Below are 18622 nucleotides of genomic sequence, written 5' to 3' on the forward strand. Positions count from 1 at the left end.
TGGCTTGCACTGTGGCATTGATGAGTGCTCAGTCACCCTCCCAGGTGTGTATCGCTCGTTGAGTGACCCCTGGTTTGCCAATCCCGAACGATGCGCAGCTACCCAGAGCTGACGAGCTGCAAACACGGCGAAACACTTGTCCTCTGGTGCTGTCGCATCGTTACATGAGTATCTGTTTCTCTGCGTGCAGCCATAGAAGCCATCTTAACCTGCAATTTTGAATTTCAAACACGTTTAGCGTCATTTACTTGTTTCTTTAATGGCTTTTTTTCCCTATATTATAATTCACTGGCTTGCACTGTGGCATTGATGAGTGCTCAGTCACCCTCCCAGGTGTGTATCGCTCGTTGAGTGACCCCTGGTTTGCCAATCCCGAACGATGCGCAGCTACCCAGAGCTGACGAGCTGCAAACACGGCGAAACACTTGTCCTCTGGTGCTGTCGCATCGTTACATGAGTATCTGTTTCTCTGCGTGCAGCCATAGAAGCCATCTTAACCTGCAATTTTGAATTTCAAACACGTTTAGCGTCATTTACTTGTTTCTTTAATGGCTTTTTTTCCCTATATTATAATTCACTGGCTTGCACTGTGGCATTGATGAGTGCTCAGTCACCCTCCCAGGTGTGTATCGCTCGTTGAGTGACCCCTGGTTTGCCAATCCCGAACGATGCGCAGCTACCCAGAGCTGACGAGCTGCAGACACGGCGAAACACTTGTCCTCTGGTGCTGTCGCATCGTTACATGAGTATCTGTTTCTCTGCGTGCAGCCATAGAAGCCATCTTAACCTGCAATTTTGAATTTCAAACACGTTTAGCGTCATTTACTTGTTTCTTTAATGGCTTTTTTTCCCTATATTATAATTCACTGGCTTGCACTGTGGCATTGATGAGTGCTCAGTCACCCTCCCAGGTGTGTATCGCTCGTTGAGTGACCCCTGGTTTGCCAATCCCGAACGATGCGCAGCTACCCAGAGCTGACGAGCTGCAAACATGTCGAAACACTTGTCCTCTGGTGCTGTCGCATCATTACATGAGTATCTGTTTCTCTGCGTGCAGCCATAGAAGCCATCTTAACCTGCAATTTTGAATTTCAAACACGTTTAGCGTCATTTACTTGTTTCTTTAATGGCTTTTTTTCCCTATATTATAATTCACTGGCTTGCACTGTGGCATTGATGAGTGCTCAGTCACCCTCCCAGGTGTGTATCGCTCGTTGAGTGACCCCTGGTTTGCCAATCCCGAACGATGCGCAGCTACCCAGAGCTGACGAGCTGCAAACACGGCGAAACACTTGTCCTCTGGTGCTGTCGCATCGTTACATGAGTATCTGTTTCTCTGCGTGCAGCCATAGAAGCCATCTTAACCTGCAATTTTGAATTTCAAACACGTTTAGCGTCATTTACTTGTTTCTTTAATGGCTTTTTTTCCCTATATTATAATTCACTGGCTTGCACTGTGGCATTGATGAGTGCTCAGTCACCCTCCCAGGTGTGTATCGCTCGTTGAGTGACCCCTGGTTTGCCAATCCCGAACGATGCGCAGCTACCCAGAGCTGACGAGCTGCAAACACGGCGAAACACTTGTCCTCTGGTGCTGTCGCATCGTTACATGAGTATCTGTTTCTCTGCGTGCAGCCATAGAAGCCATCTTAACCTGCAATTTTGAATTTCAAACACGTTTAGCGTCATTTACTTGTTTCTTTAATGGCTTTTTTTCCCTATATTATAATTCACTGGCTTGCACTGTGGCATTGATGAGTGCTCAGTCACCCTCCCAGGTGTGTATCGCTCGTTGAGTGACCCCTGGTTTGCCAATCCCGAACGATGCGCAGCTACCCAGAGCTGACGAGCTGCAAACACGGCGAAACACTTGTCCTCTGGTGCTGTCGCATCGTTACATGAGTATCTGTTTCTCTGCGTGCAGCCATAGAAGCCATCTTAACCTGCAATTTTGAATTTCAAACACGTTTAGCGTCATTTACTTGTTTCTTTAATGGCTTTTTTTCCCTATATTATAATTCACTGGCTTGCACTGTGGCATTGATGAGTGCTCAGTCACCCTCCCAGGTGTGTATCGCTCGTTGAGTGACCCCTGGTTTGCCAATCCCGAACGATGCGCAGCTACCCAGAGCTGACGAGCTGCAGACACGGCGAAACACTTGTCCTCTGGTGCTGTCGCATCGTTACATGAGTATCTGTTTCTCTGCGTGCAGCCATAGAAGCCATCTTAACCTGCAATTTTGAATTTCAAACACGTTTAGCGTCATTTACTTGTTTCTTTAATGGCTTTTTTTCCCTATATTATAATTCACTGGCTTGCACTGTGGCATTGATGAGTGCTCAGTCACCCTCCCAGGTGTGTATCGCTCGTTGAGTGACCCCTGGTTTGCCAATCCCGAACGATGCGCAGCTACCCAGAGCTGACGAGCTGCAAACATGTCGAAACACTTGTCCTCTGGTGCTGTCGCATCATTACATGAGTATCTGTTTCTCTGCGTGCAGCCATAGAAGCCATCTTAACCTGCAATTTTGAATTTCAAACACGTTTAGCGTCATTTACTTGTTTCTTTAATGGCTTTTTTTCCCTATATTATAATTCACTGGCTTGCACTGTGGCATTGATGAGTGCTCAGTCACCCTCCCAGGTGTGTATCGCTCGTTGAGTGACCCCTGGTTTGCCAATCCCGAACGATGCGCAGCTACCCAGAGCTGACGAGCTGCAAACACGGCGAAACACTTGTCCTCTGGTGCTGTCGCATCATTACATGAGTATCTGTTTCTCTGCGTGCAGCCATAGAAGCCATCTTAACCTGCAATTTTGAATTTCAAACACGTTTAGCGTCATTTACTTGTTTCTTTAATGGCTTTTTTTCCCTATATTATAATTCACTGGCTTGCACTGTGGCATTGATGAGTGCTCAGTCACCCTCCCAGGTGTGTATCGCTCGTTGAGTGACCCCTGGTTTGCCAATCCCGAACGATGCACAGCTACCCAGAGCTGACGAGCTGCAAACACGTCGAAACACTTGTCCTCTGGTGCTGTCGCATCGTTACATGAGTATCTGTTTCTCTGCGTGCAGCCATAGAAGCCATCTTAACCTGCAATTTTGAATTTCAAACACGTTTAGCGTCATTTACTTGTTTCTTTAATGGCTTTTTTTCCCTATATTATAATTCACTGGCTTGCACTGTGGCATTGATGAGTGCTCAGTCACCCTCCCAGGTGTGTATCGCTCGTTGAGTGACCCCTGGTTTGCCAATCCCGAACGATGCGCAGCTACCCAGAGCTGACGAGCTGCAAACACGGCGAAACACTTGTCCTCTGGTGCTGTCGCATCGTTACATGAGTATCTGTTTCTCTGCGTGCAGCCATAGAAGCCATCTTAACCTGCAATTTTGAATTTCAAACACGTTTAGCGTCATTTACTTGTTTCTTTAATGGCTTTTTTTCCCTATATTATAATTCACTGGCTTGCACTGTGGCATTGATGAGTGCTCAGTCACCCTCCCAGGTGTGTATCGCTCGTTGAGTGACCCCTGGTTTGCCAATCCCGAACGATGCACAGCTACCCAGAGCTGACGAGCTGCAAACACGGCGAAACACTTGTCCTCTGGTGCTGTCGCATCGTTACATGAGTATCTGTTTCTCTGCGTGCAGCCATAGAAGCCATCTTAACCTGCAATTTTGAATTTCAAACACGTTTAGCGTCATTTACTTGTTTCTTTAATGGCCTTTTTTCTCTATATTATAATTCACTGGCTTGCACTGTGGCATTGATGAGTGCTCAGTCACCCTCCCAGGTGTGTATCGCTCGTTGAGTGACCCCTGGTTTGCCAATCCCGAACGATGCGCAGCTACCCAGAGCTGACGAGCTGCAAACACGGCGAAACACTTGTCCTCTGGTGCTGTCGCATCGTTACATGAGTATCTGTTTCTCTGCGTGCAGCCATAGAAGCCATCTTAACCTGCAATTTTGAATTTCAAACACGTTTAGCGTCATTTACTTGTTTCTTTAATGGCTTTTTTTCCCTATATTATAATTCACTGGCTTGCACTGTGGCATTGATGAGTGCTCAGTCACCCTCCCAGGTGTGTATCGCTCGTTGAGTGACCCCTGGTTTGCCAATCCCGAACGATGCGCAGCTACCCAGAGCTGACGAGCTGCAAACACGGCGAAACACTTGTCCTCTGGTGCTGTCGCATCGTTACATGAGTATCTGTTTCTCTGCGTGCAGCCATAGAAGCCATCTTAACCTGCAATTTTGAATTTCAAACACGTTTAGCGTCATTTACTTGTTTCTTTAATGGCTTTTTTTCCCTATATTATAATTCACTGGCTTGCACTGTGGCATTGATGAGTGCTCAGTCACCCTCCCAGGTGTGTATCGCTCGTTGAGTGACCCCTGGTTTGCCAATCCCGAACGATGCGCAGCTACCCAGAGCTGACGAGCTGCAAACACGGCGAAACACTTGTCCTCTGGTGCTGTCGCATCGTTACATGAGTATCTGTTTCTCTGCGTGCAGCCATAGAAGCCATCTTAACCTGCAATTTTGAATTTCAAACACGTTTAGCGTCATTTACTTGTTTCTTTAATGGCTTTTTTTCCCTATATTATAATTCACTGGCTTGCACTGTGGCATTGATGAGTGCTCAGTCACCCTCCCAGGTGTGTATCGCTCGTTGAGTGACCCCTGGTTTGCCAATCCCGAACGATGCGCAGCTACCCAGAGCTGACGAGCTGCAAACACGGCGAAACACTTGTCCTCTGGTGCTGTCGCATCGTTACATGAGTATCTGTTTCTCTGCGTGCAGCCATAGAAGCCATCTTAACCTGCAATTTTGAATTTCAAACACGTTTAGCGTCATTTACTTGTTTCTTTAATGGCTTTTTTTCCCTATATTATAATTCACTGGCTTGCACTGTGGCATTGATGAGTGCTCAGTCACCCTCCCAGGTGTGTATCGCTCGTTGAGTGACCCCTGGTTTGCCAATCCCGAACGATGCGCAGCTACCCAGAGCTGACGAGCTGCAAACACGGCGAAACACTTGTCCTCTGGTGCTGTCGCATCGTTACATGAGTATCTGTTTCTCTGCGTGCAGCCATAGAAGCCATCTTAACCTGCAATTTTGAATTTCAAACACGTTTAGCGTCATTTACTTGTTTCTTTAATGGCTTTTTTTTCCCTATATTATAATTCACTGGCTTGCACTGTGGCATTGATGAGTGCTCAGTCACCCTCCCAGGTGTGTATCGCTCGTTGAGTGACCCCTGGTTTGCCAATCCCGAACGATGCGCAGCTACCCAGAGCTGACGAGCTGCAAACACGGCGAAACACTTGTCCTCTGGTGCTGTCGCATCGTTACATGAGTATCTGTTTCTCTGCGTGCAGCCATAGAAGCCATCTTAACCTGCAATTTTGAATTTCAAACACGTTTAGCGTCATTTACTTGTTTCTTTAATGGCTTTTTTTCCCTATATTATAATTCACTGGCTTGCACTGTGGCATTGATGAGTGCTCAGTCACCCTCCCAGGTGTGTATCGCTCGTTGAGTGACCCCTGGTTTGCCAATCCCGAACGATGCGCAGCTACCCAGAGCTGACGAGCTACAAACACGGCGAAACACTTGTCCTCTGGTGCTGTCGCATCGTTACATGAGTATCTGTTTCTCTGCGTGCAGCCATAGAAGCCATCTTAACCTGCAATTTTGAATTTCAAACACGTTTAGCGTCATTTACTTGTTTCTTTAATGGCTTTTTTTCCCTATATTATAATTCACTGGCTTGCACTGTGGCATTGATGAGTGCTCAGTCACCCTCCCAGGTGTGTATTGCTCGTTGAGTGACCCCTGGTTTGCCGATCCCGAATGATGCTCAGCTACCCAGAGCTGACGAGCCGTAGCTCTCAAGCTCTGTAGCTGCACATTGAGCATACGTTTACAATTTGATCGTGCACTCCCAGCCAAGAACAGCTGTTTCGTCCTACTTGGGACTCGTCAGCTTGGCGTAGGGAAGTGACACAATCTTGGGTCGCGTTCCACGGTGACGTCTCGCCGAGACGCACTGTTAGCGCCGACCCAAGATCGTGTCACTTCCCTACGCCAGGCTGACGAGTCCCAAGTAGGACGAAACAGCTGTTCTTGGCTGGGAGTGCATGATCAAATAGTAAACATATATATATATATATATATATATTCAATAAGGATCAGAAGTGGAGACAGTGCTTATACAGGACAAGGAATAAAAGGGGAACTTTATTAAAAACTAAGAGGGGTATTCGACGTTTCGACAGCAGCGCTGTCTTCAACAGGGATGGGATGTTATGGTGACGCAAGACAATACCAAAGAATGAGAGGGGAATATGTACAAGGGGAGGGGGTGTCAAACAAAGGTAAAAGGGTACAATGAATCACAGGCAGTCATGTTCTTCGCCGGAGGGCAATGATGTCTTGGGGTGGCCAACCGGGGTGTCTGAAAGAGATACAACAGAGTGTATGTATTCTGAGAGAATTTGGAATTTAGGTTGCGAACAGTTGAGAGGACGCCAGGGTCCTCGTTAATCTGGCTTTTAAATTTGTAAATCAGGAACGATTCTCTTTGTTCTAAGGCGTTGGGATGGAAAACTTGATTGCAGAACGAAAATGGCTATGTCGTCAATTGAGTGGCCGGGTTTACTAAAATGTCGAGACACTGGCATATTAGATTTCTTTGATACGTCGGAGCTGTGGTTGCTGAATCGGATTCTGAAGGATGTAGCTGTTTGACCGGTATATTGGCCCTTGCACTCATTACATGGAAGGAGATAAAGGACGTTAGAAGAGTTACAGTTAAATAGACCATTAATTTTTGTGCGATAGTTCGAATTTGTGCTTTCTACTCTCGTAACAGTTTGCATTAGTTTACAGATCTGGCATCTGTGTCCGTTGTATAGTTGACAACTGTTATGTTCCGACGGCTTGTTTAACTTGGCGTTCACAAGTCTATCCTGGATGTTGCTTGCTCAGCGATAAGTAATGCGGGGTGGTTCCGGAAACACCTGACTCATACGATCAGATTGGGTGAGGATTGCATAGTGCCGTTTAAGTGTGCAGTTTTTGTCCGGGGCATAATAGCGAGGTTTACTGAAGAATTCTTATCAGCTCGGGGCTGTCTTTGGAATAGGTTCTCTCGATCGGTTGATCTAGCTCTGGCTATGGCATCTTTTACGACCTGATTAGGATATTTTCTATCTGTGAATGTTTCTTCAAGCCTGTTTAGTCTAGTTCAAGTCTAGTTCATAGCCAATTCTTAAATGCACACTCTGCTGCTGCTATTCCGTCTGAGTGGGGAATGCTAGTATACAGGGAAGTGACATCTAGGGTTGCTAACAGACAGTTAGGGGGAGCGTTTATTTTACATATATCTTGAAGGAAATGGTTGGTGTCCTTAACGATGCGTCGAATTTAGATGGGATGGGCTTGAGGAGATGATCCACGAATGATGAAAGATTCTCAGTGGCTGTACCATTACAGGAAACAATACAGAGTGTGCATTTAAGAATCAACCCGATCAGGTTTATGATAAGTCCGTCCTCACGGAACTCCTGAATCTGATTCTAACATGCAATAACTTCGAATTCGATGACAAACACTACATACAGGTCAATGGTACAGCAATGGGAACAAAAATGGCCCCAAACTATGCAAATATCTTCATGACATCCTTGGAAGGAACCGTTGCTCAGAAATTTTGCACTGAAGCCTCTCCTGTATAAGCGATTCCTAGAAGATATATTCATTATTTGGCACCACTCCGAATGCGACCTTCAGTTGTTTGTTAACGATTTTAACCAAGTGCATCCCCAGTATTAAATTTACATTCAATTACTCCTCCTCAGTTGTTAATTTTCTGGACGTGGAAGTTAAACTACATAATGGAATCATAACCACCAGTCTGTATCGAAAGCCTACTGACTTCCAACAGTATCTATCGTTCCAGAGTTGCCACCCCAGACACACTAAGCTAGCTATCCCTCATAGTCAAGCGCTGCGTTACCGGAGAATATGTTCTAACGATGATGAGCTAGACAATCATCTTGAGAGACTTGATGAAACATTCGCAGATAAAAAATATCCTAATCAGGTCGTAAAAGATGCCATAGCCAGAGCTAGATCAACCGATCGAGAGAACCTATTCCAAAGACAGCCCCGAGCCGATAAGAATTCTTCAGTAAACCTCACTATTAGCTTAAACGGTTATGCCCCGGACATAAACCACATACTTAAACGGCACTATGCAATCCTCACCCAATCTGATCGTATGAGTCAGGTGTTTCCGGAACCACCCCGCGTTACTTATCGCGAGCAAGGAACATCCAAGATAGACCTGTGAACGCCAAGTTAAACAAGCCGTCGGAACACAACGGTTGTCAACCATGCAACGGATGCAGATGCCAGATCTGTAAACTAATGCAAACTGCTACGAGAGTAGAAAGCACAAATTCGAACTATCGCACAAAAATTAATGGTCTATTTAACTGTAACTCTTCTAACGTCCTTTATCTCCTTCAATGTAATGAGTGCAAGGCCCAATATATCGGTCATACAGCTACATCCTTCAGAATACGATTCAACAACCACAGGTCCGACGTATCAAAGAAACCTAATCTGCCAGTGTCTCGACATTTTAGTAAACCGCGCCACTCAATTAACGACATAGCCATTTTCGTTCTGCAATCGGGTTTTCCATCCCAACGCCTTAGAGAACAAAGAGCATCGTTCCTGATTTACAAATTTAAAAGCCAGATTAACGAGGACCCCGGCGTCCTCTCAACTGTTCGCAACCTAAATTCCAAATTCTCTCAGAATACATACACTCTGTTGTATCTCTTTCAGACACCCCGTTTGGCCACCCCAGGAAATCATTGTCCTCCGGCAAAGAACATGACTGCCTGTGATTCATTGTACCCTTTTACCTTTGTTTGACAAAGCACGCGTGCTGCCCTTTCCCCTTGTACATATTCCCCTCTCATTCTTTGGTATTGTCTTGCGTCACCATAACATCCCATTCCTGTTGAAGAGAGCGCTGCTGTCGAAACGTCGAATACCCCCTCTTAGTTTTTAATAAAGCTCCCCTTTTATTCCTTGTCCTTGGGACTGTTCATGCCCAGATGAAGGCGGTCTCTGCTTGAAATATCGGCGGCTTTCGTCCTGGGGCACTTCCCTTCATATATTAACTGCCATGCTCGGCCTCTTGTGCACGTGTCAGCTCGCCCTACAACTCTTTCTCCTTCTCCTTGCACCCACGTAGACTGCGTGGCAAAGGAAAAGAAAAAAAAAAGAAGAAAACAGCATCACTTTCGGTTTGTAGCCCTGAAATAGAGCTACGTACGAGCATCCATACTGTGATCAGTGTTTCTGCAATATGTACAGTTTGAAATGACATGTGCCGAGTGTCCGCAGGGTAATTAACTCTCCACAGTTGAAAAATAACTTCCTGCGTGGTCACTGCTCGACCTGGGCAACAGGTTTGCCTACAAAGCAGACAGATTAAAAACCATCCGCCTATAGTAGTCTTCAGCTCATTATTTAAATGGGATGTCTCAGCCAAGTTACCAGGTTTAGAGCCCTAAAACCTTTTGCTACGAAAGACATTTCTCTCAGGGAGAAGGAACCCATGGGGAAGCTACACCGAGCACTGTCTTAGGTTGGTTTAGTGATCAGTTAGGTAGATTAGTGCTCCTTCGGCAGCTAACCTCGCCACTCATCAAAACGAATTTGGGGAGGAAAGCCAAGCCGCCACAGTATCGCTAACCTAACCTATCGCTAAACCAACGTAATACGGTGCTTGGTGTAGCTTCCTCACCAGTTTCTTCTCGCTCGGTGAAACTTGTTTTTTGTTGCAAATGCTTTCAAAACTCTATAGCAACTCTATACCTTGTAATGGAACGTACAATGCTTTCCACAATCCTTTTCAAAGCTGGGTATTTAGCACTGTGCAAAGTACGGAGTTAAGTACCAAATGGTAAAAAGTGTAAGCCCTTACTTTGAAATACAAGTGCAGTTACTTGGAAGTTACCACCACTTACAATTTGTGCGGTTCTTTTCGCAGGATTATGGGTATGCATGGGTTTCTCAGAAGTGAGTGGTACATGCAACATATGTGGCTAAAGGGACCGTAAGCAGATATACAAGGTACGTATTTCTCTGCATTATATTATGCTACTTCAAGCTTCTCGCAATTAGTAGCGTTCAAAACCAAAAGGCACTTGCATACGGATGAAATATTCACTGCACTCTTTCGCTTTTTAGCTCCACCCTGAGCCCTAACTTGAGAGCCACATCATTTTTACGTGGCGCTTTCCTTACCAATTACTATCAAGGGTTCATTGTATGATTATATTCCGCTTGCGCAAATGGACTACGTAAATGTTAGTCCCATTCTATCCAAAAGCTAAACACATAACTTGAAAAGAAATGCATTCAATTTATATGTCGTACGGACACTGTTTTCCGCGCAGCACACCATGAGCGCGACTGAATATCCGGCGCTACAGTTCCAGAATCTTAGGTAGGTGCACGACGGGTCACCTACGTCAACTTCGAATGATTCCTACAGCTGGGCTGCCATACTTTGGTTTGAGCCACGCGGCATCGTGTCACCAGCACGCGAGGCCACCTGACAGCTGATGATGAAGCCTGTTTACTAGCTGGTAATTTGAAACGTCATGGTTGGAGCTCAGCACGTAAAGCTTTTTACGTTGTTTTACTTTGATACCAGAATAAGGCAACGCAGAAAGAAATCACTAGAAAAGTAACATGGGAAAGCGGTAACAAGCTTCACTGAGCGAGAAGACACTAGTAGTGATGCTAAGCCATTTAACCCTCTGGGGCTGTCTGACAGAGTTTGTGTTTGCGTTCACATGTGCTCTGAATTTTCCCAGCCATGTGATGTACGTGAGTGAGTCTTCGCACTTCCATTTTCCTTACTCGTTCGCAGCAAGAAGCTGCTCGAATAAAGCTTGAAGTTCTCAGCTTCTCAGCTATGCTTTCACGCTCTCCCATCAACGCCTCACATCTCACAAATGGCGCGGTCGACACCCCTTTGAACCATCGCCTTCAAGAAATGAGGAAGCTGCCATTTCAACCTCGTTTAACTACGCATTACGGACACCACGCCTAGGCATGGGCTCTTATCAGCCGTCATGTCTCGTTCAACCACGCATTACCAACACCACGCCTAGGCCTAACGCTCGTCAATCATCATCACGCCTCTCATTGCTTGGGGACAGGCTTCTAGGGAGGACCTCATTGCGTTTACCGCTGACTTCATACGTTCCGAACTCCAACGTCGTAAGTTGGACTACATGGGCACGAAAGACGACCTTATTGACAAGATTGCTCGGCGACATCGAGAAGCATGACCGTCTTGACACCGCTACCCCTGCCACAGCGAACGAACACTCCCCTGGCACGACGCCAACAGAAGCAGAGATTATGAGAACGATGGTCAACTGCCATGCAACAGAATACGGAGATTCTCACTCGTATAAGCACTTCGTTATCTTCTACTCAGCTTCGTATCACCACCCTACCCGACCTCTCCCAAACTATTTCAACATTTGAAGGCTCCAAAGAAAGTTCTCAATGGTGGATCCAAGAACTGGAAAAGGTACAACAGTTAGCGTCATGGTCCAACGAAACCCTACGAGGTACAGCCAAAGATTGGCACTTAGTGTGTGGCCATGCTTTTCTTACTTGGGACACTTGGAGGTCAGCCTTCTACAAGCAATTTAAAGAAGAGTTAACACTGATTCAATGGCAGACTGCCGTCGCAGAGTGGGTTCAACGAAAGACTGACACGCTACATCAGTACACTTTTGAGAAGCTAAAAATCCTCGCACGCTGTCCTCTGACACTCACTGATCAACAGAAAATCGACTTCATCCTACAAGGCATCCGTGACATTCAAATTGTCACTGCCATTGCTGTGCAACGACCAGCGACAGTCGACTCCTTCCTGGACATTGTTACACAGCTAGACAACACGTATGCCCACCAGCAACAACATTCTCAAGATACATCTACTCTACGCACTGAGGCTACAAAAGTCACAATGGTCTAAACTACTCCATTTCCCACAAGTCAGAGTAAATTGTTCTACTGCTCTTCTCCACCTACGGCCTAGAGAACTCCCGCTTGATCCTCCGCCATCCTCACGTCAACTGGTGTCATAGGTCACCAACATGCCCATGTCCAAGCCAAGAATAAAGGACTTGCCATAGAAAGATCGTGAACTTCGATATGAAGCCATTAGCAAGAAATATGGGTCACCAGCGTTCCAACCAGGACGAGACTTAACTAAGGTAATATGCTTCACTTGTCATCAGAAGGGCCACCTAGCCTCCAAATGCCCAGACCGACAGTCATTACGCCCATCGACACGTAACACCAGTTTTGCTTGTGGTATCAGTTCTACGCCCCACGAAGAGACCAATTCATGAATATTGTGCAGTGTTGTGACAGCAAACATTGCTGGACTCGAAACACTCCAAGCATTTCCGGACAATGGCTCCAAAATTACAATCATTTCACCAAAGCTTGTCCAGCATCGTTCCCTTGTGCCTTGTATGAAGGAGCTTGGAGCCAGGAGCTAAGCCATACAGTCGCCAGCCCTATCGCTACACCATGCAAGATCGCTCCTTTCTCGAACAACAAACAGCAATGCTCCTTGAAAAAGTATCATTGTTCCATCCACAAGCCTCTGCAGTGTGCCCCCTGTCTCCCACGCTAAAGGTGTTGCGACACTTTCTCAGATGTGTTCAAGCATAATGTATACGCATCGTACCCATTATGGGAACACTGTGGCAAAAAGAATTTTTTCTCTCGCTAGATTGGTTCGGAACATAGGCGCAGCCAAAAACGACGACCCGCGGTGTGACTTTACGGACCCGTCTCCCCCATTTGGCTTGGGAGACGCGCGTCTTCCCTCGCTGCTACTCTGTGACGTCACCGATGTCACTTTTTCCCGGCCGTTTTTCTCCGTACCTGCTCACATCATAGACTTGAGCACTTGAATATGGGATGGTGTCAGGTGATAGAATAGTTTTTCGTATTCATCTGGGACAGCTGGAAACCAACTGTCACAACACCTTTAACATTTACATAAACGACCTGCTCATGCACCTACAAGAAGAGTCTGAGGGTATTACGCCGCAAACATTCTCAGTGACAGGAAAACGGAAGGAAACAAAAATATCCGCGATGGCGTTCGCAGATGACATTGTGATTTTAGCGCCAACAGAAGAAGCCCTACAACACACGCCAAACATCGGCTCCAAAGATGGGTTTAAGTTCAACTACTCAAAAACACTATGGTTGTCTTTCGGAATAGAGGAACAGTGTGAATAATTATTCAAACTTCAAGACCATCAAATAGCACGCACAAAAGAATGCAGGTATCTAGGAATAAACACGTGCGAAGAAAATTATCGTAAGAAACACGAACTAAATGTCATAAAAAAATCAAATCGCCTCAAAGGTCATATCTGGAAACTAGCAAGACTCTCATATAATCAATACACTGTGGGGAGGTTACTCTGGAAGTCAACTGCAGTCCCAGCCCTCACTTTCACAAATGACGCCATAGTATTCTCGGCACCTACAATGAAATCCCTACATCAAAACCAACGGGAGCTCAGAAGATGGATTCTTGGAGTAAACTTTGCCACGACAAACGCAGCAATACAAGGAGAAATGGCATGGTCTACTTTCGCGGCACGAGATGCAAAATCCAAGACTCACTACCTGGGCCGATTCATTCACTTTCTAGAAACATGAATAGCAAAAAGAGTATTCCATCATATGAGGTACTGCGGACTGAAATCTGGATGGATAAATAAGATCAACCAATATGACAGAAAATTTAGTAGAAATACGAGGCAACAGACAGCACGCAACGAGGCACAGTGGACAAGAATCTCCACAGAAGGGATAAATGCGATCGAAATGGACGACTGGTGGAAGAAAGTAACTAAAAAACAGGGCCTCAAGCATTACAGGAAACACAAGCAGAAGCCAGAGAGCTACGAGGAATACAAAGGAGACAGGTCCCCAAGCGCACTTCTCTTTCAAGCGCGCACAGGATGCCTTCTAACGAACCAGAGAAGGAGTGAATTATTTGAGAACGTTGACCCTACGTGCCAGTTCTGCGGAAAAGCGGCGGACACCATACGACACATTTTAACAGTGTGCGAGAAAATCCAAGAGTATGCTAACATCTAAAAAATGGATGAGAGCATGCAGTGCTTGTTCAGACAAGCTGGAACTGCAAGCGAAGTGGAAGACCCACCATCAAAGGAGCCTTCCAACCAGATACAGAGCTGCCTGGATCGTGGCTGGCTTTCGATTCTTACTAACGGGTCACAATGAGTCTCGCTGTCTGCAGTAGACCAAGTTCATTCTTTTCTAAAGAAAAATGCTACACCAGTCCTCCCCAGTACTCAAATACATGCGAGGTCTATGGCGAAAAGGAGGTGAGAGAAAAGGAGGAGGTGAGAGGTTCAGAGGGTGGGCGAAAAGAATGTACCTAGAATGAAGGACATCAAAAAGGAACTATGAACAACATTTTGCGTGACCAAAGGAAGGCCTGACGCAAAGTAGAGCAAGCGGAAAGTGAACTGAAGAAAATGCGAACTATGAGGTAATTACAGTGCGCAGAATGAATTGTTTCTTTTCTCCATGACAGTGAGAGACGGTGCCATAAACATGTATTCGCTTATCGCAACATACGAACAATATCACCAGCATGTGACCGTCAGATTTAGCGCGGTATTGCGTTGAACGAATGTGTCATGGAACACATTCGCCCTTCAGTTCTGAGGTTCGAACCCACAAATTGACACCGTAATGCACCGATGCAGGATCCACATCGAGGGCAATCGTGATTCGGCAGAGAGTCTGATCGCCCTCGCCATTTGAGATTTGTGTAAGCGTGGCTGATCCTGACGGGTCAGGCGCCTAGTGCGGACAAAGCGAGTCTCGACGACAGAGGTCGACAACGCAGACACTTGTCACCCGTTCGCGAACATGATTGCACACTTCAAGGAGGGTTGCCGCAGGCGCAGTGCTTTCATTTCGCCCTCTCGCACTGCCGGTTCCGGGTTGGCAAGATGGAGCTGATGACAGCGGCCCGCATGAAGAAAACAACATTGACAGACGCCGAAACAGATAAAATCGCATTTGTATTAATGTGAATTTCTTTAAAGTAGACATCCTGGACCAGTGTTCTCTTTTAATTTTTAACTGCTGGAGGTATTGTCCGTAGTTGATAGATTGTACGTGGGATAATAGTCGTGTCCAGGTACAGACACAACACACTTTGAATCACAAACTATTCTGCCGATTGACATAATCGAAACACGGAACACAAGAGGATGGACGCTGTGCCAACCGATGCGAGCTATTTCGAAACTATGCTGAAAGTGCTGAAACGGCCGCCGGGACGCTGCACGCACATGCGCATGTACAAAATGTGATTTCAAAACGTTGGTCGAGAACGTTTTGAAATTGCATTTTGTACGCGCATATGCGTGCAGCCAGAGGCGGAGAGTTTTCATTTTCCAGGAGGGCGCATCGCGAAGTAAGTACTCTGGCGGGGTGGGTGGGGGATATGTTTATTAAGAAAAAAAAAGAAAGGAAAGGTAAGCTAGATGGATGTCTGCTTCTTATTCAAAAAAAGAGTGAAAAGGGGAAGTCAAAAGAGGCAAAGAAAATAAGAAAACAGAAAGAAGGAAAGAAAAAGAAAAGAGAAATGAAGAACACAAAATTAAAGCTGAAAAATCACACACTCTGGCGGGATCCTATGATGTACGCAGAACTGGTATAGAAATAAGAGGAAGGAAGACCAGAAAAAAAGAAGAAGAAACAGAGAGAACGTAAACAGTGAACTTGTGCACAACTGAAGGCATTACGCATTTGAAAACTGAGTGCAAAAAGAACAAAATGTATAGAATCCTCGGTGTTTGACTCGAAATGCGCGCAATATAATGAATATGGTCAATGAAATGTAGCAGCGGGAGTTGAACCCGCTCCCAACGGATATGCGTTCCAAAGACTGGCAGCTGCTGGTGCCTTTTCGACTGCTTCGTTTCATTGATCTGATTACTTTGGGCGAAATTCAGGCTATGTGTTGTGTCATCCTCTGTGTTTCTTCGCCTCACCTTCTACTGTGATAATGAGTATGGTGGGTGGATACATATTTTACAAATTGCAAGATGCATTTTTGGGTTCGTGCCTCTTCGCTCTTTTGACCCGGGTGCGCCGAGCCCCAAAGGTTGGTGTCAGCCTCTTAGCGGGACTTCCCGGGGGAGGCGGCGCCCCCCCTAGTTCATGTTCCACGGGGGCAAGGGCCCCCGCGCCCCCCCGCAGTCGGCGCCTATGCGTGCAGCGTTTCGGCTGTTTCAGCGAGTTTTTCGAAACAGCACGGCCAGCATGTTGTCCTCCTGTGTTCGGTGGTGTCAATCAACAGAACTGTTTGCAGAAATATGTTAGCGGGTTTACTTGTGCGTGAGTCCACGCGTGTTGTGCTGTTTCTGGACACAATTATTGTCCCACGAACAGTCTATCAACTGCGGTACCGGAATGCTTCATGAGTTGGAGCGTGAAGAACAAGTTCGAGCACCATTGGATTTCGAGGGCTGTCAACAAAGATAGGATTACGTGCCACACAAGTGCTATTCGCTTCACTATAATGGACGCATGGATGCACCGGAGACAGCGAAAGAACATGCTCATCATGAAATGGTACGCACTCACATGAGACTGGCTCCATATTAGGAGTTGAACGGTGTGTTCGTTTTGCTTCATGCTCGAACTTTGTCCCAGTGTGTCAGCAACGCAGTGGGCTTTGTACGGACAGTGCAACATACCTGTCAACTTAGGAACATCCAAATTAGGGGGATTTCAAAGGGGGGGGGGGAACTTGTTGGAAAATGGACTTTATACTTTATATAGGAAAAGCCGATGTTCGGAAGCTTTTATTGGGAAGGAACACGCTTGATCCCAAGTTACAACCCTAGCAGACTCATAAGGCACAAGTGTTGCAGCAACAGACATTGCCCTCTCCAAGAACTTATCTGGGTGTCTGGCTGTGAAAAGGCCATGGGACTTTCTCAAAAGAACGTGAGGACACGAAGCTATGTCCCTCTTTTCTTCACGATGCTGAACTACCCTCACATTCAGCACTGCCTCAGTAACGTGGCCGAACTTGAAAAGGCCATCTGGACTTTCCAGGAGAGCTTAAACATTGTAGTTGTTGAATAAGTTAGTTAACAAGTTATTTAAAAAGTAGTTTGCATGATAAGTCAGAACCATCAGTTAAGTTGTACATCACTGTCGTCAGTGCTGTCAACAACAGCAGCAAAAACTTTCTGTTCAGTGTGCTTACCATAAGCTCTTGTGCACAGTTTCCCATTTCACCGAGAATTTGACTCAGTCAACTTAGTTCGAGCACACACTAGCAACGTCGGGAATTGGGAACACGGAGGAGGAGGGCCGGCACGGACAGCATCGTAGTTGCTTTTGGAAAAACTGACCTAGCTAGTACCGTTTGTCTCGGCATTTAAGGTGGTCCTGGTGCTCCCTCGACGTAACGTGGGTAAGAATGTCAGTTCACCCTCCACACGGAATTCTGATCTCGCAACCGTAAACTGTGGAGAACACATGCTGCCCTTTCATGGACGCTATCGCACGACCTAATTCAGTTGTGAATTGCTTCAGAAACACGTGTGGATAGTTGTTTCACTTACACGGAACCGTGATCTGCAAAGTGCAATGCAAAAACACTGCAAAGGCACCCTTGTCTCATGGAAACATGGAGGAAATGCCCAGAAACTTGTGCTAGAACAACACACTACAACTCAGAACTCTCCGGGAAGAGGCAGACAAGAACCAGGTGTTTGAGATATAAAGGGGGGAACTGCATTTTCCAGGAGATTTGCTTCTCGGTCGTACAAAACGGTCTAAATCTGGTAGTCTCCCGGATGAATCGGGAGAGTTGGCAGGTATGCAAGTATAGGATCTTTGAATCAGTGCTTTGTATCAAATAAATCTTTATTTTACCCAAAAATCACGTTAGTTATTTTGAATACCGAATAATGGTGGCGGGCCTGAAATCCAGTAGAAGTCTATGGTAGCCAGGACCCACTGAAAAGCCAGCCAGACATTGAGACTTCTGATTGGCCGACTGGTTGTGCATAATATCCACCACGTCGCAATTTCATTGGTTGTGTACCCAGTGTTGTGTGAATTATCTCAAACTATGGGTTCTATGGGGAGCTGTTGGAGCCTGGTTGTAGTCCGAGAGGACACGCGTGGCCGGACTGATGTGATGTCTCCTCCTCCTCAGTCTTTTTTCTTTCACCTCCGTTCAACCGACCGTTTGGATACTCGCGCCTCAATCAAATGACTCTCGCCCAATCAGCTTCGAGGGGGGAGGGCTATTTATTAGACGAAAAGGAAAAAAAAAGAAAAAACGGAGGAAAGGAGGAGGAGGACTAGCGCTGTTAGCCGTGTGATATCGATGTTCACAATATTATCAATGAAATTACTTCAGATACCTTTATCTAGGGCACAGACAAAACAT

At 46.1% G+C, this 18622-nt stretch overlaps 1 protein-coding gene across 11 annotated transcripts in view; it reads left to right on the top strand.

The window, feature by feature from the left end:
- Positions 1-18622, top strand: part of LOC135375939 (major facilitator superfamily domain-containing protein 1-like) — a 238210-nt gene that overhangs the window by 126614 nt on the left and 92974 nt on the right. For all 11 annotated transcript variants that reach the window (XM_064608564.1, XM_064608561.1, XM_064608571.1 and 8 more), the window contains one exon: positions 10091-10173. The gene's annotated coding sequence lies outside the window, so the exon portion shown is untranslated. The remainder of the gene's footprint in view (positions 1-10090; positions 10174-18622) is intronic.

Source organism: Ornithodoros turicata, unplaced genomic scaffold (genome assembly GCF_037126465.1).
Source record: "Ornithodoros turicata isolate Travis unplaced genomic scaffold, ASM3712646v1 ctg00000958.1, whole genome shotgun sequence".
Taxonomy (NCBI): Eukaryota; Metazoa; Arthropoda; class Arachnida; order Ixodida; family Argasidae; genus Ornithodoros; species Ornithodoros turicata.